The sequence below is a fragment of the Protopterus annectens genome, chromosome 10.part0 (assembly GCF_019279795.1).
Source record: "Protopterus annectens isolate FY-2018-M chromosome 10.part0, PAN1.0, whole genome shotgun sequence".
NCBI lineage: Eukaryota > Metazoa > Chordata > Ceratodontiformes > Protopteridae > Protopterus > Protopterus annectens.
Window position 1 is genome coordinate 52,884,441 of NC_056744.1, and position 24,627 is coordinate 52,909,067.

The 24,627-nt window shown below is 39.4% G+C and overlaps 1 protein-coding gene across 1 annotated transcript in view; it reads right to left on the reverse strand.

The window, feature by feature from the left end:
• NARF (nuclear prelamin A recognition factor) overlaps positions 1 to 22,469 on the reverse strand; it is a 700,547-nt gene extending 678,078 nt beyond the window's left edge. The window contains exon 1 of the mRNA XM_044085012.1: positions 22,266 to 22,469. The gene's annotated coding sequence lies outside the window, so the exon portion shown is untranslated. The remainder of the gene's footprint in view (positions 1 to 22,265) is intronic.
• Positions 22,470 to 24,627: the final 2,158 nt, after the last annotated feature.

The window sequence follows — 24,627 nt, forward strand, 5'->3', positions numbered from 1 at the left end:
TTTTTCTTGCAGGGAGTTGGGTTCTTGTTGCCATCAATTGAAAATATTGAGTCAGTTGTCCTTGCTTGTCTGGCGTGAGATAAGCCATCTGGGCCATTGTATTCAAGCTGGCACCCAGGATTATTATCTCTTGTGAGGGCACTAGTTTTGATTTCTTTTCGTTTACTGTGTACCCTAGGCAACTTAATAACTTTTTTACAAACGCCAGATGCTTTAGAAGAATGAACTTGCTCTCTGCTTGAATCAGGCAGTCGTCCAGGTACGGGTAAATTTGAATTCCTTTGTCTGCAAAATGCAATTACTGGTGCCAGGCACTTTGGCTTATCTACTGCGCCCAGCGGTCTTCACAAAGGGCAGTGCAGAGAATTGATAGTGCATTGAACCAGCTATGAATCTGAGGTACCTTCTGCAGTTTTGTCTGATATGGTATGCCTCCTTGAGGTCCAACGGTACGAGCCAAGCTTTCTAGCCCAGCATGGGAAGAAGCTGCTGTAGTGTCAACATTCTGAATTTCGGAACATCCAGGTAAGTGTTTAGAGAAGAAAGATCCAGAATGGGCCTCCAGGCGTTGTCCTTTCTGGGAAACAGAAAGAGTCTTGAATAAAACCCTTATCCTTGCTCCTGTGGTGGTACCTTTTGAATAGCTCTCATGTCCATGAGTGCTGTTATTTTTTTGAGCCTCTGCCCATTGATTTGGTGGCAGATTTGGCTTTCCTTTTAACCTTGGCAGAGTGTGAAAGTGGAACCTGTAACCTTGAGATACAATGTTGAGAACCCATTTGTCTTTGGTGATCATATGCTGATTGTGATAGAAAAGTGCCAGTTTTCCTCCCAAGGGGGCTGCCAATAGAGAGCTGTTTGGCAGCTGTAGTGGGAAGTCATTGGGGCTGTTTTTTATATGGTTGGGGCCCGTCTTCCCCTTCCTTCTGGCCTGATGCACCCCATTGTCAAGGCCTGTAAGGACCTTGTGGTTGACCTCTACCTCTTGGACGTCTGTATCTGCCCCTTTGAGGTCTGTCTGTAGCTGGAAAGGACCAATTCTTTGTTGGCCAATTTCTGCTAAATTGAGGAGGCTGAACCTGTAAGAAATCCTGCACGGTTTGCATAGATTTTGCCTTATCCTCCATTTTCTTTAATACCTCTTCTGCCTTAACTCCAAATAGCACATCCTGCTGCAAAGGTGCATCCAATAGTTTTGCTTTAACATGATCTGGTAACGTATGCTCTTTTAACCAAGCATGTCTTCTAATGACAGAACCTGTAACTGCTGTTCTACAGAAGGCCTCTAAAGAATCAAAACCACATTGCAAAGTATGTTTTCCCACTTGTTGAGCTGCATGCAATAAATCCTGTTTTTCCTTAAAATTAGGAGGATCTGAATCTGGAAGCATTTTTTGTTTCAACTGAGACATCAAAAATCGCTGATATTTTAGCATGTGAAACTGGCAATTTAAGGCCCTCATTGCTAAAGTTGCAGACGTATGTACTTTCTTCCCCCATCTGTCTAATGCTCTGGAATCTCTGTGAGAGGGGACTGGATTCTTTGCTGATGAGGCCTTAACCCCTGTGGGTCCCTGAGAAATAGTTTCAGGGTCAGCAACAGGGCTTTTATAAAGAAATTTGTGAGAGTCGGGGACTCTGTAGTATCTGTCAGGCTTAACTGTGGCTGGAGGTAAAGAATCAGGATTTAAGCTGGATTCAGTATACACATCATCCACAATATCTAACACTGGCGGAATAGCAAGGGGTCTGTGTTGAAGTCTCCGAGCCTTTTCTTGGATTCTGAGTAATCCTGGCCTTCCCAATGGAAATGCTCCCTCATGGTATGTAAGATTTCCCCAAAGGAGTAGTCCTCAGGTGGAGAGGCTGATGGAACAGATTCCTCAGCATCAGAATCCTCATAAGTGGGTAACAAATATCCTAGGTTTGAGGATGAATCTGGAAAGATGGACACCTGGTCGGATGAGTCATTGTCTGCATCCTGTCTAGGCCTTTTATCAGGAGAGGGATGGGACCCCCTGATCAGAGTGATTAGGTCTTCGGCCATTTTGAGCATTTGTTTCTTAGGCATGGAGGCCTGTCCTGTAGAATGCTGTATTTGTTTCTTTGCTTTTAAAGGAAGTTTAGACTTAGAAGGTTTAATGCTTAACTGAGTAGGTCTGAAAACACCCTCTGAAGCTGCGGGTTGTTCAGCTACTCCGGATCCCTCTGAAGGGTTAGTTTCGGTAGGCTGAAAATCTTGTGCGTCCGAAGGCCCAGCCAACTCCACGTGAGAGTCAGAGGCGGCCTGTGGTTCTACAGAAGCAGCAGTCAGGGGCTGTGAAGGCGCCTCGCTGAAAACCGGAGAACCGGCGACTGGCCTAGAAGAGGCTTCGTAGTCAGTTTTGGGCCTCGGATGCCTATCCTCGTCTCTGCGCTTTTTATGTATTCCGGTCATCGGAAGTTCTGACGGCATGGTGTAATTGAATTTTGTGCCAAAATAATGTCGGGCAAAATCAAACCGACGTTTAATGGTGCGCTTGTTAAACCTAGCACAAAACCGACAACCAGTGACGTCGTGGTCTGGGCCTAGGCATGGGATACAATAAGAATGGAAATCCTTATGAGGTATTTGCTTCCCACAAGAAATACAGTTATTAACTTTTACTGACATCGGTCTGAGTCAAGAAAAAGTTTCCCCAACGGGGTACTTAGCTTTGTAGAAGACTTCGGTTCTGGATTCGGAATGAAAATCTCAGGAGTCGGCCGACCGGCACTTACGAACTGCTTTTGCTTCGGGCACCGCTGGGCAAGAAAGACTGAAGAAAATGGCGTCTGTTGCATCTTATATACCCCTGTCGCACTGACGTCAGGGAGGAGGCGACAGCAACCGACGCCGGACCAAGACTTTGGAACTCAGGCCAACTGGGGAACTGCCTGATGGCAGGATAACCCAAGTGTAAGGACTGCAGCAGTGTCACACGATGAACATCAGGTTTAGGTTAAAAGAAACAAAAAAAAAATTATCCAAACTGGTCTCCAATATTTTCTTTCTTTGGCATCAAGAACATTCCTGAATAAAAACTCTTCCCCACCTGGGAAAGAGGAACTGGAACTGGTTCTATCACTCCTTGGAATAGTATGTGATGAAGAACAGGTGGAAGCAGTCTGATCTGGAGGATGAGGAATGACTCCCTGGAAAGAAGGAATTCCTCCCACTGTCATCAGTAAACTTGATGAATGATTTTCAAAACCAATCTGTTGCCAAACTGAAAAATAGTCATTCAGTCTTTCTGAATGAAAAATGGGGCCAGGGTGGGAGGTGGTCCCAAGGTCTCTTCAACAGTCAAACTTGTTGGACTGTCCTTGTTTTTGGAAAACCCATTGCCATTTTTTATGAAACATCCACTTACCCGAATTTTGTAAAAAAAAAAAAAAAAAAAATTTGTTTTTTTTTTTTTGCCAAAACTGGATGAGATACAAAATCCACTGGACAATTTGGAAAAGGAGGACTTAAAAATCTCAGATTCCCTAGACCAGCTTTCCCCTTTCATTACACTTTTTTGATCAGAGGGGCTAACCACTAAATCTCTATCCAAGGGAGACTTTAAAATCTCATTTTTATCATCATCATCTGCAAGATTCTGAGAATGCAGCCAGACAAACCTCCTCAAAACAATACCAGTGCCACAGTCTTGAAGTATCAACAGAGTCATACACACACTACAAACAATGAAAAGTGACCTGTGTAAAACAAGAAACCAAGTTATTTAAGGCAGACTTTCCTGCAGATAAAACATTCCTCATACATTTTTGTCAGCACAAACTAATATATGAGCCAGACAATTCAAAATTCTGAAAATCAAAGAAGTATATGGTTTATTTTCCCAACCTTCTCAGAAAGAGTAGGATTGGAATTACAAAGCAGTAAAAGCCACTAAAGCTATAGCTGTTGGGTCAGCTTTGGGATTAAACTGTCTTTCGGCTTTTCCCGGTTAGGGGTTGCAGCAGGGGAACTCTGGTCCGCTAATGATTGGCAGTGAATTTTTATCGTGTCGAGTTACCAGCCCAGCACCCAACCTTCAAAGAAGGCACACCCACACGCGCTCGCACCTACCTGCAGGTCTTTAAATTCCCTCGACTGCGGGGAGAGCATGAAGACTCCGAACAGAAGGCACTCCAGCCGAGAATCGAACCGGAGAACCTCTTGCTGTGAGGCAACAATGCTAACAGCTGCACCATTGCGGCCTGGGTCAGCTTTGTGATTACTGCATAAAAATTTAAAAGATCATAATATTTTATACATCCTGTCTGGCTTCTTAGCGGCAGATGGCTGACTATCAGGAAAATTGCAGGAACACACACATCCTCTAAAGCAGACAGAACAGGAAGGATGAGTGTAGGTTCTGAAAAATCTTTCTGTAACAACAACAGTATTTTCTGAGGTACTGAGAAACCTCAGTGTGTTCCCGCTGAAACCATCACCACATTCTAGCAACAGTCTCAGAAAGAGAGAAACCCACACAGGAAGAATCAGAAACTTAGCTCTCCAGTGAGTCCGAGTCAGAAATCTGAGGGAAAAAAAAAAAGTCTGTATCCATCCCTCCAAAGTTCCTGTTCAGATTCATAATCCTGAATCTCTACAGGGAGAGAGGAATCCCACTTATTTTACCAGAAATTACCAAGCTGGCAGGATATAACCCATATATCTAAGGTTACTGCAGCAGCAATCAGTGATGACCATACACTAGTACTGTCCAAGCACATATGCTGTTTACAGAAGGCCAAGACACTTACACTACAGATGCCAGCATTCATAGTGACCCACATTAAAAACAGCATGTATGGCATCTCATTACATCACAGTGATGTACACAAAACTCTGAAGCTGCAACCTTTGAGAGCAATCTACAAACAGTGCACAACACTAACACTGTGGCTTCACCTAGCTGATCCTTTTGCGCCAACTCTGATAATGGTATGAAATGCTTAAAATACTTTTGTTGTAAAAGAAGGCCGCTGTGGTGCAGCTGTTAGCATTGTCGCCTCAAAGCAAAAGTTTCTCGTTCGATTCTTGGCTGGAGCATATTCTGTGCGGAGTCTGCATGTCCTCCCCGCGGCCGAGTGAATTTAAACACATGCATGAGGGTGCGTGGGTGTGCCGCCGGGCTGACAACTCAACACCATAAAAATTCACTGCCAATCATTAGCAGACCGGAGCTCCGCTGTGGCGACCCCTAAAAGGCGAAAGACAATTGGTACAAGAAACTATTGTCGCTAGAAGCAAACAATTTTTGAATACCAGAGACTTCAAATAAAAAGTAATACTTCTAAATAGTAATAACATTCAACTAAACATTTTACAAATAAGTTAAAATAAGTATCGTGAGTAACTCAACACAGGAAAATATATCACAGCAAAAAAAATGTTTAACTAACTAAATCAGGAAATTACTTGGGTTTTAAATAAACAGAATTAAAAAAGCATAAATTCACAATTTTCAGAAACAACTTTTTGGTTTAGGTCAGGATCTTGAAGGAAGGAAGGAAGGAAATTAGGATGATTATGAGCAACTGCACTAAGGTGAGCAAAGGATGCCTCACCAGAAGTTTCCTAATAGGTCACTGGAACATTTACCAACCTCCACCTGATAGCCTGAAAGGCCTACGAGGGGCAAACAGGACCTACAATTCTTTCAAACATGTATACCGGACATTATGTGAGTCTCAACACGTAAACACTAGTATTTTAAAAACTGATCTGGCAGCAATTGGAGTTCCTACACTACAGCAGTAATATAACAGGAATGGATATCCCTAATTAGCAGCTTCACCACCACGTTCTCCACCTGGTGAGGTAGAGACAAACATCTTAAGTCTAAGGCAAATGGCACTAACATAATATACTTTTTTTTCTTCCTACAGCCTTACGACTTTCAAGATTCATTTTCAATGCATCTCTCTCACCAGGGGTGAAGGAAGACCACTGCACATGCCATTATGCCCACGGGCACATTTTCTTTTAGGTGGCCCTATAACAGCCCTGGTGGCTGACATGTGCACTACACCTTTATTAAATTATCATGACAAGCAAACATAGATTAACAAAAAACAAAATTTTTCCTCCCATTTACATAGTTATGAAGAAGGATGACATACATTAATCAGCCCACCATTACATAAAATTGCTCAATTCCTGCCTTTTCTTAAACCTCACTATGCTTCCTGATCACGATTCTGCATGAACTGTTCCCAATTTCCATTTATTTCCATAAATTTGCTCCATCCATTTTCTAAAGACCCCATATCTGTTTTACAAAATTCAATACTTCGAATACAGTTGTTTTAGACTTTTATTTCCATTTTTTTATTAACTGCCTATTTGGCAGATAACAGAACTAAACTTAAAAAGGTCTGCCTATGTCTAGGCAATTCAGGCCCTGTGCCCCAATTTAAAAAATAAATAAATAAATAATTTCCTTAGTTACAGCCATTTGCTCGTCCAATATTTCTGACAGAGTACTCTACATGGATATACTAGGACGGCTCACCCAGACCCTGCTACACTTTGCTGTGAGGGAAAGGTCAGTTTGCAATTTATTTGTTGCATTTTGTATTGCTTTATTGCCTTTTTCTATTTTGAATACTGCAATTTGTTTTCTTTACCTCGTGTTTTACTTGTACTCTGATTTTAACTGCATACTAAAACTTGGAGAGAGACCACAGCTTTGTCTCTTGTGAGTCAGGCAGAAATTATTTCCCCACCCTCCCAGCCGGTTACTGTTGTGTTCTTAAACACCACTGTCTTTGTAGCTGCCTGCACCTTATGTTAATTTGATCACATATCTCATTTCCTGTCTACTTTTACTGGCTTATGTGAGTATGTGCAAAATGAAACAACTCCCCTTCAACTATTTAAATTTATTGGCCATCTTACTCTATTCCATATTTCCAGAATACAGAAGTGACCACCCCCTTGCAGTCTATCTTGCCGTTTTAAAAATAGTGACTCTCCACTAAAACTTAACTTTGTAGACCGGTAAAACTTAAGTTACCTACTTTCACATCTAACTACTCTAGTGCATACTGCAGTGTTTTGGATACACCATTTCTTTTTTCATCTTGCCTTTAAGCATCCCTGTGACTACCACTTGCTCTAACACCTGCTGGAAAGCACCAGGAAGCCTTAAACTATTCTACTAGTAACTATTCTACATAATATTATCTTTAATATTAACTACGTCCCCAGTAATCAAACTGCAAATAAATAAACAAACTGATACAAGCACTCAACTCTCCTTGTTAATAAGGAGAAATTAATCGTAGGCACTAAACAGCCTATAATTGCAAAGTACCTTGCTAGGTAAGGGAAAACAGCTCTTGTACTTATTATATATATATATATATATATATATATATATATATATATAACCGGCGATTTCGCCTGTCCACCTGGTGAATTTTGGCTTACTGGGGCAATGCAGCAACTGCCTCATGTACACAGACAACCCTCTCCTCCTTCCACCCAAGACTACAACCTACAAGAGATGCACTTACATAACCAAACTGGAAGCAAAACTCTCTCCACCCAAGATTGTGCTAGACAGTCAAGAGAAGAAGATTAACACCCGCACTACACCTCAAACAACACATAGCCCTTCTAAACCCACACCACCAGCACCCTCACATAGCAACACTAAACCCTCATATGCAGAGGCCCCTAACAGTAACCTGCCCAAGCAACAAGGACCTCCGAAGCTGAAACGCAAACAAACACCAATCACAACTAAAGTGTCACATACCTCACAACACCAGTGTGCCACCCAACAACACCCCCTAAGGCAAGAAAACATACTAAACCCTTTAGTCATAGGTGACACTATAGTCAGGCATACCGATGTCCCACTCACCAGGCTGAACAAGAAGAAAATTACAGTCAGCTGTCTGTCAGGAGACAGGATCCACCACAGAACGCATGCAATCAAGTCACTCCACAACAAGTACAAATATGACTCAGTCATTGTCCATGCTGGAGTGAATGACCGGAGATGTACCTCCCTGGAGTACATGAAAAGAGACATGGAAGAGCTCTCTGATCATGTAGCTTAGGCAGGTATGACCCTAGCCCTGAGTAGCATCCTGCCTTCGCCCAGAATGATACCATAGTACAAGGACAATATTATTGACTTCAACAATTGGCTAAGCTTCCGTTGTCATTCAAAAGGGGATCAAGTATCAGTCTGCCTGGAACGACATGATCAACAAACCATGATGCTTTGCCAGAGATGGTCTGCACCGGTCACCCCTGGGATTCAGGTTACTGGCTAAGGCTCTTGCCACCCCTATAGTGCCTTTTTTAGGCAAAGTTCAAAGGACAAAACCACCACCGTAACAGGTACAAGCATGCAAAATCTGAAGGTAATGCTACACAATGCTAGAAGTCTAAACCTCAAAATGCACTCTCTCGAGGCACTCCTAAAAACAGAGAACATAGATATCTGTGCAGTAACTGAAACCAAGGCTTCAGAGAGCACCCCTGCAATACCAGGCTACAACTCGTACCACACTTTTCAGCCACCAAACCAGGACCAAAACACTAAAGGTGGAGGAGTGTCCATATTCACACCACCACGCTAGTTGCCCAACACAATGCGTCTGAAGTTCTCCAGGTGCAACCAACACTAGATAAGCCTGCAATCCAAAAATTGTAGCCTGTTACAGATCGCCCACTATGCCCCAAGATTCTCAATACACCTTTCTAAACATACAACCAAACACCCTAATACTGGGTGATTTCAACTACCCTGCCATTAACTGGGAAAACTACTCTTGTATCAACATCTTCGCCCAATGGTTCTTGGAATTCATAAATTCCAATGCCCTGGATCAACTAACCCATAATCCCACCAGGAGCTCTAATATACTAGACCTCATCATTAACAACATGGGAAATCAATGCTCCACACCTATGGTCACCCCTCGTTGGTCAGGTCTGACCATAAGCTAATCACCCTCATCCAGAAAAAAGGAGGTCATTGTTCCACTGTACTCATCCCTCATTAGACCTATTACAGAATACAATGCACCATTTGCTATGTACCTCTCAAGACATCTGCAGCAACTGGAAAAGCCACAGAAATAGCTCACTAAAAGAATCACAGCTATCCTCTGTTGCACATCGTCTACTCAGAGGCGATCTCTACTTAACATACAAGACCATGTCAAACCCAGAGCTGTTGGACATGCTCCACTTAAAGAAATCCCAATCCCTCAGAGCCACATGCTCCAGGGATCTAAACCTTGTCATCACAATGAACAAAACATGCTGGAGGGATAGGTTCCTGACCCAGAGACTCCCCAGACTCTGGAATAGACTGCCCATACATGTCAAGCACAGCATCTCTTTGGCCCTCTTCAAAAGGAACCTTGATGACTGGATGGGAGATAGGAAATTCACCCCTGGGATCACGTCAGTTGCCCTGCTAAACAGGGGTCCAGAGAAGTAAATATTGTGGGAAGAAAAAGTCAGGGAATTCTTATGTTTAGGCTTGTATAGGCCCTAGGGCCGACAGCCTAATACCAACCTATGAACCTATAATTTATACATAATATATATATATATATATATATATATATATATATATATATATATATATATATATATATATAATATCTCAGACACAATCTTCCTGTCTCCCTCTACACCACAAATTATATGGTGACTTGATGGTCTTTTGACACTGTGGAAGAGACTAAGTCCCCAAACTAGTGTTTACTTCTTACAAATAGCAGCCCCTACATGTTGTGTACTTACCAAACAGATTAAATACAACCCAAACCCCTACAATACTGTGTAAAACTAAGAAATTAACATATGCTATTGGTATTAAAGTTGTACAACACATATTAGATAATGCTATTTTAAGATGTTATCATCTTTAGATATTTTTTTTTTGGGCAGCCAGGGTGGTGCAGCGGCTAGCATTGCCATCTCACAGCAAGAGGTGCGCCGGTTCGATCCTCAGCTGGGGTGCCTTCTATGTGGAGTCTGCATGCCCTCCCTGTGGTCATGTGGGTTTCCTCCAGGTGCTCCAGTTTCCTCCCACATCCCAAGACATGCTGTAGGTGGATTGGACACTAAATTGGCCCTAGGTGTGAGTGTGTGCCTTCTGTGGAAGGTTGGGCACTGGGCTGGCAACTCGACACCATAACTCCACTGCCAATCATGAACGGAGAGGTGATCCGCTGTGGCAACCCCTAACAGGGAAGAGGAGGAAAAAGAATATATATTTATAATTTTCTTTTAAGTCTGCCAAGTAAATACACTCCCAAAACTCATGTAACCAGTTACCTCCCTCTTCCCCATCCAACTTTGCTAACTATATGTGGAAAACAAATCTTTTTAAAGTCTGCTTTGGGTATAAAACCACCTATGCAAATACTTCCAAGCAAATACCCCAAAACTTCTGGACTTGGGAGCCATACACGTCCTTCAATTGCTCTCTTCAAAAATGCTTTTTCAGTCTCTATTTGCAATCTTTTCTGACTTCCTCCGAGTCTTACATAGTTATCATACAATGTTGTATACACCTTACTAAATTTTCCCTTAACAGCATCTACTGTTCTAGATTCCACTAAAAACTCTATCAGACATGGTCTTTCACCTAGCATTCCCTTTTCTCTTTGCTTATCCTCTAACAACAATTCCTGGTAACGAAGGCAGTCTCTAGCCTACAGTCCAAACATCTTTTTGGCCCAATACCACTGAATTACTTTTCTCTCCCTCTCTTGTTATTTGCTCCAAATACCATGGTTCCTTTGTCAGTCTTCTCCAGTAAATTTCAGCCCACATCTTGCCTACTTTCTGTATCCCTACTACCAATCATCCCTATTGGCAAAATCTCCTTTGTCAATTTTCACATTGGCATAGTTCTTAGAACACTTTCTGCTACATAAAGATAATCTAATCTCAAAGATCTACATCCCAAATTCCACCCTCTCTGTACTACTTGAACTCCCCACCCCCGTATCATCATCCCTTTTCACTTGAATTATAACCTTCTGCTCGGGTTAGGTATAGGAGCTTTAACTATGTAGCTCTGAACATCCCTTCAAATCAGTTAATTCTAAACCATCTTATTCTATTGGAAGGATCAATTTATCATCAAAATAAATTAACTGATAAAGAGTTGAAGCAATGTCCACAACTTCTCCTCTGGTTGATGAAAAATGCTTGTTTTGTGCATAAAACTAAAGGGCATGAACACATTTTCACTGCTTAGATCTTACTATTCATATCCATAAACAAGAGCTTCCAGTTTCACAGTTTTTGTATTATCTTCTGCTTAAGTCTCTTCCTTGGCTGCTATAACAGAAGCCTTTTTAACCCATGCTCCTAAATACTTAAGCTTATGGTCTTCCCCATACATACAGACATTGCTGAAACAATTTATGTGTGGGTACATAATTTAATGAAGTTAAAATAAAGATTGTAGTCATAATTTTATATCCCAAAAAGACTTGAAACTATCTTACAATGTTCCACAACACTGAGATGTCTTTTTCTGTTCCACAATACTGAGATGTCTTTTTCTGTATTTAATCTGGTATAAAATATAATCTGCAAATAATGCCAACTCTTCTTGATTACCATATAATTCTACCCTTGAATTTCAGGAGTCCCTTGCTTACTTAGCCAGTAACTCTAAGTATAAAGCAAATAACAAATGGGAAAAGAGGACACAGTTTCCAAGTTACTCTGTTCAAGCAATTTATCAAACAGGAACCCTCCCATTTTATATGTTTGCCTCCAATCCTTCATAGAATAATAATATTAAATTAGGAGGATACATCAGGGAATGCAAATGCTTCCATTGCCTTACTCATAAAATCCCAGCTTACTCTGTCAAATGTTTTCTCTGCATCAAGACCCACAAACAGTGGAATTTTCTTACATTCGGCTTTCCTCTGAATCACCACATTGATCTATACACTATACATTTTAGCAACATTTTTGCCATTATTTTAGCCATTATAGACAAACACTTAATAAAGATAAAATTGAAATGGGTCTATATGAAGTTGGATCTGATAGGTTTTTACTTTCATTAGGTAACACGTCACTACATTTTTATAAGACGTTGGTGCTTCTCCTCATTTTAAAACACTTGTCAAACAAAACTTTCCAGATCTTTATCACTTTCTTCCCTACTACCTTCTAAACTTCCACAGGACTATCATCTGTACCTGGAGACTGTCCTGCAGATTGATTTTACATCACCATTTTTTATCTCATCTCCTCCTATATCTTAACTGTTAGTTGTTGAGCCTCATCTTCCACTAACCTTGGCATAATTAAGTCTTCCATAAACATTTCCATTTGTGCTCTTTTCTTAATTTCCAAATTTCTCAATTTTATATAAATTTCCATAAAATTTCCAAAACTCTCTAATACCGCTACAGGATATCTGGTTATTTTACTTGTTTTAGGCTCCCCAAGTTTGATGAACACCATTTCTACTTTGTTTCCTAAGTTGCTATGCTAAAAATGTTTAGGCTATGGAGTTGTTACCAAAAATAGTTGCTCAACAGCAATCTTTCTAAACTCATGCATATTACTGAGGAAGTCCCCTTATTCCCTCTTTAGTGCTCTCCAGTTGCAGTTCCTGTTCTGTGAAATTCCCCTTATTCTGCAATATTTTAATCTTTATCACTCACGACAAAAAATAAATATATTACTTCTGAACCATCGCTGTCTGCCGCGGTGGTATGGCGGTAGCACTGTTACCTCACAGCAACAGGTTCTCTCGTTCGATTCTCAGCTTGGCTTGGGAGTGCCTTTTGTGTGGAGTCTGCATGTCCTCCCCACGGTTGGGTAGCGTTCGAAAGACATGCGTGCGTAAATGGGCGTGGCTTCATTGAAGGTTGGGTGTCGAGCTGGCACCTCAGCGTTTCGTAAAAATCTACTGCCAATCATTAGCGGACCGGAGTTCCGCTGTGATGACCCCTTACTGGGAAAAAGCCGAAAGACAAACAACAACTTCTGAACCATCGCTCTCTTTTAATTTCTACCATTTTTTTATTTTTTATTATTTTATCCCACTCACTATCTCTTCTGAAGAAATTTCCATCTCCCCTAATAACTCTTGAATAACTTCCACTACCCATTACTTAAATTCCTCTTATCTTGTTTTTTAATCGGTGCATGATCGGAAATAGTTACTGACTGTGTGCTGAAGCTTTCTATTAAATCCACATATTACTGTGAAATATGAATATCCAGTCTAGCTCAGTTACTAGACCTTGGGAAATGTGTAAATCTGTCAGAGTTCTCACTACCACATTCAAGACATCCATGCTGACCTCCACAGCAAACATTTTCATAAAATTTCTTCAGAATTCTGCCCTCTTTTATTACATTTTCCCTTATAGGTCCTCTTAACACATCCTTACCATTGCAAATCAAGTTCCAGTTCCCACCAATTAGTAATATTCCTTGCTGAATGATGTCAAATAAAATTCTTACACTCCATAATGTCAGTTTAGCCAGTGTAAATCAGCCTCCCTTGCCAATAACCCCTTACTACCATGAGTCTACCATTGTTCTCATCTACCACTAAATCACTTACCATTTATGGTTCATTTGGAAATGATACAGAGCAAAGACAGTTCTGCCCCCAAAAACGTATTTGACCAAACTAACCAGTAGGAATGGTGTCCTCCACCCAACTTTAACAATCTACCTCAGTAACATTACTTGCTCAAAATGTAAACCAGTCAACCTTCATCTAGACAGACCATTCAAAACATTTTTTTCCTTCCCTTATCAGAACTGTGACAAAGCCAGCATTCAGATATGAAGTCACCTCTTCTATACAGGCTTGCGTTTGTGTATGTTTTTTCCCACATTTCTTTCGACTTAACATCTACTACAGATTTTGTTGACATATACACTGAAAAAGCATCTCAGGTCTCCTGTTTTGACCTCTCCTGAAGTCAGCACTCTAACTAGGTAGCCTGCAGTTCTATAGCTCTGCCGAATTTTTTTTTTTTTTTTTACATTTTAACAAAATATTATATGTTCTATTCCTTGTTATACATACTCTTGCCATTTGAACTGTTTACACATATTCCATTTTAAATAATATTTTGCTATGCTCCAGCTTTGGTAATATTCTACAATGTTATGCGTTACATACACCCTGAATTTTTAAAATGTTTAATTTAAATGCTTCTTTTAAATCAGTTTTGTACAACGGTTAGCCATCAATAGATCATGGCTAAAAACGGGATTTTGTGATCTAGTAGATTCACCTACCTGCGCAAATCAAATAAATAAAAACATCCCATGCACACCACCAGACATTCCATTACCGTTTCAAAGGCATGGGATACCATACCCAAACTCCAATGGCATTATTGCTGGCACAAAGTTTACATACACTTTCAGGAACTTAGCAATCCAACAATACTAACAGCTTTACAGTAGAACCCCTCCTTCAATTCTCTGGCCAATTATGTTTACTGGTATTTAATCTGTGAATATATTTTACCTGTAAAATATCTCATTATCCCAATAGCATGACTGCATTCTTCACTTTACTCACTGATTCTGTGTACTGTCCTGTTACAGCAACTATGCCCTCCCCCCATTTCATAAAATCACCTTCTTTGTTGTAGTTAAACTGTCTTTTGATCAGTACACAAATTTAGTTAGCCTTACTAATACACTTACAACAAACACGACTATTCTAAAGTGACTCATTAGCTATCAGGTGAGCTAGTTCTATGTCAACATCTAGGAGATGTAATGAGTGGATACTGTAATATCCTATGTCAACATCTAGGAGATGTAATGAGTGGATACTGTAATATCCTGCAGACTTGTGAGAAACAGTACACACAATGAAAAACTGCTCTGCACAGAATTTTTACTTTATACTTTCTACCAAGACTCTTCCCTTTTGCAGCCATGGTCAAGTTAAATAGCAAGCCATTTATCTGTATTTCTGATGTCAGTTCTTCATAAATCAAGTTGTATCACTGACGTTATCATAAAGTTGTTATATTAATTAAAGCAATCTCAGCAGACAATAATGAAAATTAAACATTATGTGAATAACCTTGGAAGAGATTCCTTTTGGCATAAATGCTGCACATTCCAAACTTAAAATCATTCAAAAAACAGCATTAATGTAAGGTGAGAAACTGCTGTCATGTTGGAGACCTTGCAAACCAAATGCTGAAAATCTCCATGGGTTGTTAAATGTTTACAGTTAAAGTAATAAATGTCAGAAACACACAGTGTATAATAAAGGCAAAACCAAGTAGAAGCCTTTATGGCACCAAGGCCAAGTAACTTTCGTTTAGCAATGTCCTAGTTATAAGTGACTCCATTAGACACAAACATGTTCCACCCACCAGGCTGAGCAAAAACAGGGTAACAGTTGCCTCTCAGGTGTTAAGATATGTAATGTCACTAAATACTAAGTCCTTCCACCCCAGGAACACACGTGACTTAAGAATATGGAAGTGAATGGCTTGAGGATGCCACAATACAAACAAGACAAACTTATGTTCTAAATACTGGCGTCATTCTAGGGAGAATCCAATATATATATCAGATGCTAGAGATGACAAGACTGACAACCTCAACTGCTTTGCCAAGGATTCCTCATGGGTTCTGTATACTGGCTGAGAATAACTTCTGCCCCATAATGCCGGACACTCTTAATGCTTGAAAATACAACAAAAGCACCCTCGAAGTGCAGGGTTTTAATGCTGTGTGCTTGGGGGGGGGGGGGGGGTATCTGTTTCCAAGAAACAATTCCAGACTCGTAATATAGGACAATGACCTAGACCTCTTCCACACTCTTCATACAATAAACAAAACCCAGTAAATCACAGCTACCCTACCCCATCTATGACACTGGCAGGTCATGAGGCATATCTAAAGTGATCCCTCACTACAAAACCAAACACTATCCTTTCGGGTGACTTCAACTACACCTCCATTAACTGGGAAGCTACACCAACACAAACATGTACATGCAGAGATCCCTAGACTTCATGAATGCCAACTCCTTGGATCAACTAGTCCAAAGCCAAACGAGCAGCTCAAAAATATTAAATCTGGTTCCCACTAAAACAGTTATCCAATCACTGGTCATATGCGCCCATTGTGCAGTAACATTTACTCTTGGTAAGATACCAGAACAACTTAAAAACACAATCTTCACAGACTATTCTAAGGCAAACCTACACCAGCTAACTGATTATATAATGAAATTCAAAACACTTTTCTGACCTAGCTGACCGCGATTCACAAACTAATTTTCACAGATAAATTCTATGCCAACCTACAAGCTACCACTGAGGCCTCTGCCCCCATAAGACATAAATACAGTCCTAAGTTTTATAACAAACCCATTTGGTAGAACCCCAATATCAAACTTCACAATAAGAGGAAAAAATTACTGTCCTATAAAAGCAAACTTAACACTCCATCAATAACAGAAGACCTCAAAAATAATCAGAAAGAACTTAGAAATCAAATCAAATCCTCAGAAGTATGAACTGCAAATTCCCATCCATGCTAAGGATGGCCATAAGGCCTTCTTCAGCTATCTGAGAACCTAAGAAATAACAACCAGCAATGCTTAGAGTTAATGCAAAATAACATTGTATCTTCAACCAAGGACGACAATGCCAACCTATTAGCAGACAAAGTCAGTTCTAACTTTACCCCTTAGCTCTCTGAAGTTACTTACAGCATCTTAGTATGACTACACCACCAGCCCCATATCAACTCCGAGCAAGTCCTAAGCACCCTCTCCAAGGCTAAAAACACTAGTGTATGGGCCCTGGCAATGTACCAGTCTGACTTCAAGCCAGAAGTATGGACAACTGCTGCAGTCGTACCACTCCACAAACAGGGACACATGTCTGACCCAAGCAACTATAGACCTACCATCCTTATTTTCTAAAGCAATGCAGTACTTCATTACGCACTTCATAAATATGAACATATCCAGTCTTCTAACTCTGGAACCTAATCTAATTGAGTTTGATAAAGGCAGATCCTGACTCTCCTGGTGGACAGTTTTTCAACATGTCAGTCCACAAGGCATAACTGGACTTGGTCAAAGCCTTTGAGGACCATTCCACATCTCGGGTATCACTGATAAGCAATTCAATTAAATGTAAACCGTATGCTACCCACTTTATAGCAAACTGGCTCACCAACAGAAACCAGTATTTTAGTGCTACAGGCACATTCTCAACTATAAAACGAGTAGTTACCAGCAGTGTCCCTCAGGGACTAAGCCTGGGAACACTCCTTCTTGCATCATGATATTAAAGCACACAACAATGGCCTATGGCTCATGAAGTTTGCAGATGACTGCAAACTCAGAGCTAACATAAATACCCCAGATGACCTATGTAATCTCCAGAAAGATCGATGTGGTTGGACCATGGCCTCAAACTAAATGCTACAAAACAAAGCGCTGTGTCCTTTGGCAAACCCATGGCACTCCCCTTCCTAACACATGGCCCTTCCTAACACATGGATTACATCTCCCCCTTAAAAACGGACTATCATCAAGGACTAGAGTACTTTCACTGACAAAGGACTATCCAAGGGCCACCATCAGACCACTGTTACAAAATCCTCAGACTATTCACTAGAGACATATTTTCTAGATTAAAGAAGTCAATGTCCTCCACTTCTCCTCCGTTAACAGATCAACAACAAAATACAATGCCTCATTTGGTATATACTTAGCTAGGCACGTGATCCAAATCAAGACACTGCAGTGTTCCCCTTCCTAACACATGGCCCTTCCTAACACATGGATTACATCTCCCCCTTAAAAACGGACTCTATCATCAAGGACTAGAGTACTTTCACTGACAAAGGACTATCCAAGGGCCACCATCAGACCACTGTTACAAAATCCTCAGACTATTCACTAGAGACATATTTTCTAGATTAAAGAAGTCAATGTCCTCCACTTCTCCTCCGTTAACAGATCAACAACAAAATACAATGCCTCATTTGGTATATACTTAGCTAGGCACATGATCCAAATCAAGACACTGCAGTGTTTCTTTACCAGAAAAGTCATGGGCATGTTCTCCTTACCATGACCACCTTAAAGCGCTCTCTCTTTTTCATTTCCTACCAACGACTGAGTGGAGATCTCTCCATAGCCAACACACCCTCAAAAGATCCAGTCATATGTAATCTCCTATACTTCCACAAAATTAATACTACCTTAAAAACCCATCGAAAGACCTAAACTTTCACCAACACACAAACAAGCCCTGCTATCAGGATAGTTATCTTCCACAGAGAATTTCTATTTTTATGGAATAGACCCCCCCCTTTACAGTTAAAGATTAGCTTTAGCTCCATGGCCCTTTTTAAGCATAAACCAGATGACTGAATGGGCACTCGTAAGTAAATCCCTGGTCTGGCCCCCTATCCTTTATGGAAATGGGCCAAAACTAAGTCAAGTTACTGTATTAACTCATGCCTTGATAAACTGGTGGGATCATTTGCTATGCTACAAATGGTCCACAGGATCAACAGCTTAGTATGCACCTATAAACCAAAGGACAGACAGAGGCAAATCTCAGAAATCACCATTTCACTGATATGCCTATAATAAAAAGCACATACTCAAGCTGAAAGCAATGGGATTTCCCAGTACACAAATGAGAGAGTATCTATAATGATTAACTTCATTAAGTAGTACTACCAGAGTCACTCTGGTGCTAAAGAAGTGAAATGGATTAACACCTCATACCCACATGCAATGTCAGAAATTATGTAGTTGCAAAAAGTTAATTTGACATCAGGGCACAATGTCATCAGGATTTGATAAGCCTGAAATTGTTCTCTATTTTAAAGTATTCACCAAAATCAAATTATTTATTATTTTTATTTTACATTTGTTGACCGGGCTAGTCTAACTGGATATATGTCCATTTTCAGTAGAGGCCCAGGGAGAAAAGCTCCAAGCATGAACAGTGAGAAAGTTTACAATATATAAAAAGACACGTAAAAATCACAGTACAGAGGCAACATTGGTCAAAAAAATTATAATATTAAAATTATAAACCATAAAAATTATACTAAAAAAAATACTAAACACAACAGTAGGTATGAGCAAAACCCAATTAAGAGAGAAAAGTCATTATATTTTATCCCGTTACTGAGAGGAAGAGAGTAGTAACTAGATTTGGAGGCATAGGTTAGTGGAGTAGGGAAAGGGGTAAGAGCAGGAAGGAAAAAAACATATCAGTCTGGGTTAGCACATGGACAAAGCCAAGGAGTTTTAAGATGTTCTTTAACATATTTTTTAATACAGAAGTAGAAGCAATGGTTGGTAATTCAGAAGGAAGCTGATTCCAGTTTTTACCTGATGTGTTTGCGAAAAGTGAGTCACCAGCTTTGTTGTTGGATTTAAATAGAGGAGACTAGGAGCTTATTAGCAGAGCGTAGTGTAGCTAGATTTTTATATGGTGTAATCAGATTAGTGAGGATAGGGGTGTTGTTGGGGTGGTATAGGATCTTTTGAGTAATAAGTATGGTTATGCAGTTCTAGCCATCCAAGTTGTTTGAGGTTGAGGCAGTGGTGAGTTTTAAAGGGGGAGTATGTGATGAATCTAGCAATGCTATTATAACAGGTGGAAAGTTTGGAGAGGTTGTTTTTAGATAGGTTAGTATATATAGCAGAGGCATAGAAAAGGGTAGAGATGAGGTGGGTCTGAGCAATAGTTTTCCTGGCAGAAGGGGTAAGGAAGTGTTTAATTCTATAGAGGGTACCAAGTTTTTTTGTTAACTGACTTTATGGTGGAGTTGAGACGATTATTAATTGTTACACCTAGTAGGCGGGTTGTACTGGGGTTATGTTGGTAGCATTGTTAGAGGTTACAGAGAAGAATGGATTAGGTGATTTAAAAGTTGGAGTAAATAGCAGTAGTTTTGTTTTTTGGGGTATTTAGGAGGAGGTAGTGTTGCATAAACCAGTTTTCAACATTATGAAAAACAGTTTGGGTGAGGGACTGGAGAGAGGCTATGTTCTGTGTTTTAGATAAGTAGATATTAAAATGGGAAGAACATGCTCAATTATGTTTATTCTTCCAAGTGACATTACAGGGTAGGGAATAAATAGGCAGTGTGGCTATTTACAGAGCTGTTCTTTAGATGAAGACAGCCAACTCTACATACACTAAATGTTTGTTTATTGTAGTTCACGAAACTTCATCATATTCAAAATTTCCCTATAATTAAAGCAGTACATATAAGGTGTGTGGAAAGGTGGTATGTGGCACATCTGAAAACCATAAACACAACATATTTTCAACAGTCTCTCTGTAACTTTAAGTATAGCTGCCATGTCATGCAAATGGTTAACTTTCAGGATTCACTTAGCCTTCCTATGTTGGAAATATTACACCATAAAAATGTCACATTACTCTCTTCACACTGCCTCTGATAAAAACACCTAAAAAGCACTTTCACATGTAACTACACAGAAGAAATAATAACCTTTTATGCCTTTAGTCACCAGCAGTGGCTCATAATTAGTCTGATGTCAAAATGAAAACTTTGCAGTATGAAAGTTAACTATATCTGTCCCACTTTTCTACAGTTTTCATTAAAGAAATAAATCACAGTATATAATCATAACAAAATCCAAATATGGTACAATAATATAACTAAAACCTACAACTTCATATATTTATGTACTGTTTACACAATTATGTTAGGGTACTAGATAGCATTAGTTAATTTTGTCATAACTGCATTAACTTGAGCAGAACATTATTTGTCTTTCACCCTCGTGCCTTACATCAAAGCACTGCAGTTATCACAAAACAACCTACACCATGCTGTATCTTAATGCATCAAACCACTGATTTACAAGCAATTCTACAAAAAAAAAAAAAAAAAAAAAAAAGATCCAACTTCTTAACTTATTTTTTTGGGGCAGGGGGCTAACATAGCCACTTGTGCCTTTTTATATCTACTGTCAATCATTAGCGGACCGGAGTTCCGCTGTGGCGACCCCTAACCGGGAAAAGCCGTAGGACACAAATGTAGCATCAGTTAGATTTCATTTTTAATAATATGCAACAGGAATACACTCACACATGCACACAGCTGACTATAGAGAAATTAGAAAATGAATGTTGTGTATTCCAAAAAGGAAAATGAAACTAATATATGCAGATGTACAGAGAATACACTATGAGAACATTGTTCTGTCAGTTAACCTTTTACTTTTTATGACAATTCCTTTGTACTTGAATATTTCAACATGAAGATTCCACCAGCAGCTATAGACTGTCTGGCTCACAGAAAAATAAAAACACCAAAAACTGGAACTAATCCAACGTGGAACAGCCAATAGCAAATAAAAATACAGAATGCCTACCTAATGGGCGTGGAGTGGTCTGGATCCTACTTCATCAACAGCTCATTTCTTATTCACTTTTCTTAAACCCTTATCAATAACTGCTTTATATCAATTAGTTCTTAAATTTTTTTAATTCCAATAACTTTTTTTTGCAGAGTTCTCAACACTTCATCTCCAAAATATGGAAAACTGTTAATCCATAATTACAAAAAGTTAAGTTAATAAATATACTTCACGATTATTTATCATGAATGTAGAGTAAATGCGATTAAAAAAATTTTCAGCAATAAAAGTGTGGCATAATGTGGAATTGCATGGAACAATTAATTTTTTTAAGACAAAAGGGAGAAACGTTAACCATAATGAGGTACCGATGAGACAGATGCATTGTTTGATACAGACTGTACACATACTAACTTTTCCAGGTACTGTCATTTAAAGGAAACCTCTAAATAATTTATATAAAAAAGCTCACTATACTCCACGCAAACTAAAATTAAAAAAAAAAAGTTTCCATATTCAAAAGCCTATTGTTACGGTCATTTCTTAAAAAATGTTCCAAGCTCGCAACTTTCACTTGCCTCTGACAATGACAGTGATATGCTTAAAAACACACACACACTGCTAAAAATATGTAAAATAATCACCAAGTTAAAACTGACAGTAAATACAGATCATTTTATTATCCACATGAAGTCAGTACCAGATTGCAGGCATATCACACTAACACAACATATTTTTCTAGCAGTCACAACCTACGGATTCCAGAGTCTCCTTCTTAAACCATAACCCAGGCCTCCAAAATGTACAAAATGGTAAACAATTGAAACATAAAGGGTCTTGTGAATAACAAACCTGGGATTTCTGCAATATACAATCTCTTTCCTTAGAGGTGTAAGCCGATCATATGAGTTCAGACTCAATATAAGCCAAATGACACTGGCAAACAAAATCAGCACTTTCAAAATTAGTGAACCGAGCCTCAGACACTGAATAACAAACAGTGCCCTGTCCTCATTCACTTCGGGAACTCTTTCTCGCGATCTGCCGGTAGAAATCGAACACTCTCTTGTCATGGGGACAGTTCTGCCACTCTACCCAATCAAGCTACCGCAATAGATCAGGGGTTCCTCCCACAGATTCGTGGGCCCGCCTATTTCGTGCGAACTAGCCGCTTCAAATATGAGAATAGGGGAGATATTTCACTATAGGTCAATGGCTCCTCATGAACAAAGTGAGCACAACTGAACTACCAGCCTTCCTAGCGCGTGACATAATAAAGAGTGATATGGATCTGAGACTGTATAGTGGCATCTGTTGATGTGTATTGTCTGTTCTTTTGCTATTTTTACCTTAACCTTTCTTATATTGTATCTCACGCTACTGTAGCCTAAATCATTTTTCTGATGTACACTCAAATGTGTTGTAAATCACACTGTTAAATGTAGAGCGCGTAGCAGTTAGAGAATCAAAAGCTGGAATAGATGCACAGTGCATTTATTTTTGTACAGTTTACTGAATGGAGTAAGGACGAAGCATAAAGGTGACTTTTTGCTGAAGACGTGAGAGCTACTAGGTGCCGAAACTCGAACTGCACTTCATCATAATTAGACTTACAGTTTATATTGTGAGCTGCCTGCTGCAACTATTTTTCAGCCTCATAACTGGAATGCGGGTACAGTATGTCAAACCACATTGAGCGTTAAATAAAATATTCGTCTTTTTATTCCTATTTGCTCTATTCTGCTTATTGTAAGAAATAAGAGCCGCTATGCACTACTTGGCTTATACCCATTTTCTTTCTTTTTTTTTAATTTATTTGTTTTTTGCTCTGTACTGCTAGATAAACCGAAAATAATATGACAAAGGCCTAAATCAGGGACGTCTTTTTATCAATTTAATCGTTAACACAACTAATGTCTCTTTAATTTACTAAAAGGTAATACAACAATAATAACAGACATGGTATAAACATGCATTTTTCTTAATAAGAAGCCTGAAACTAATGTCTAGTACTACCTCTCAACTGTGAAATTTTTTTGCAGAATGTCCAGATTTTTGCCTCGTATTTTTGGTCTGCTTCTCATAAATTTGTGGTTTTCTGGCAAATCATTGAGGGTTGAAGTCAGAAAATAATGACAGTCATTTGAGTTTCAAACTTCATACCCTTCAGAAAACTCATGCTGATGCAAAACCTGTTGTTCTATCTACTTTCTAAGTTTGTACAAGCAATATTTAAAAAGTGTCCCTATTTCTGGCCCTTTGTCCCCCATTATTTATGGCTTTCTCCAGATTTCTTGCTCTAAGAGGTTGAGAGGTATGGATTTTGTCTAGCATTGTCTTGACGGTGATCCTTGGCTATTTACCAAAAAATCAAACATTTTACAAGACATAGGGGAAAGTATGAGGCAAAACATAGCTTTCAACTAATCAGGGACAAATCCCAAAACAATCGGCAAAACATGGTTTTGTAATACTTTAGAGCTTTTCTACCCAATCCTCTGCTGAATGTAAGCACCTACCAACTTGGACTTTCCTAGTAATCATATGTCAGTGAATTCATCATAGCTCTCAACCCTTCATCTCCGAAATGAGGAACACCAGCCCTCATAATGTGAAACAAATGGGCAAAATGTGGAACACGTACGGCTTACTAAAGACTTCAGCTAAGAAGATTATAAGATGGTTAAAATATGCCGGTTTTACTTATGAAAAAGATCTTTTGGTAAATTAATTTGATTCTTTTCAATTTACCATAGGTATCAGTTAAAAAATTCCTAACATGAATGTGTGACACAGCCTTTCTATGTGGAACATCGAGAAACATGAACTTTTTAAGACCCCCAAATAAGGTATGTTCCTTGTAATGAGGTACACTTGAGAGGTATGGAATAAATACGTTTATTAAATGTAATTCAACACCTTTTCTCCAAAAGTTACATGCTTTAGGCGGGATTTAGAGTTTCAGAGTTAAATTTGAGTCAAAATCATGGTCAGTTGAGAGGTTAATATAAATATATATATAGAGAGAGAGAGAGAGAGAGAGAGAGAGGGAGACATGCTTGAGGTGCAGGGGGCTTACAGCATGAAAAGACAACTGCTTTGTGCATTTTTGATTATGCAACTGTTGATAGATATTTGTCAAATTATTGGATCTTTATGATGGCGTACACTGATGATTCAGTATAGACCAGTCTATTTTCAGGATACACTTAAA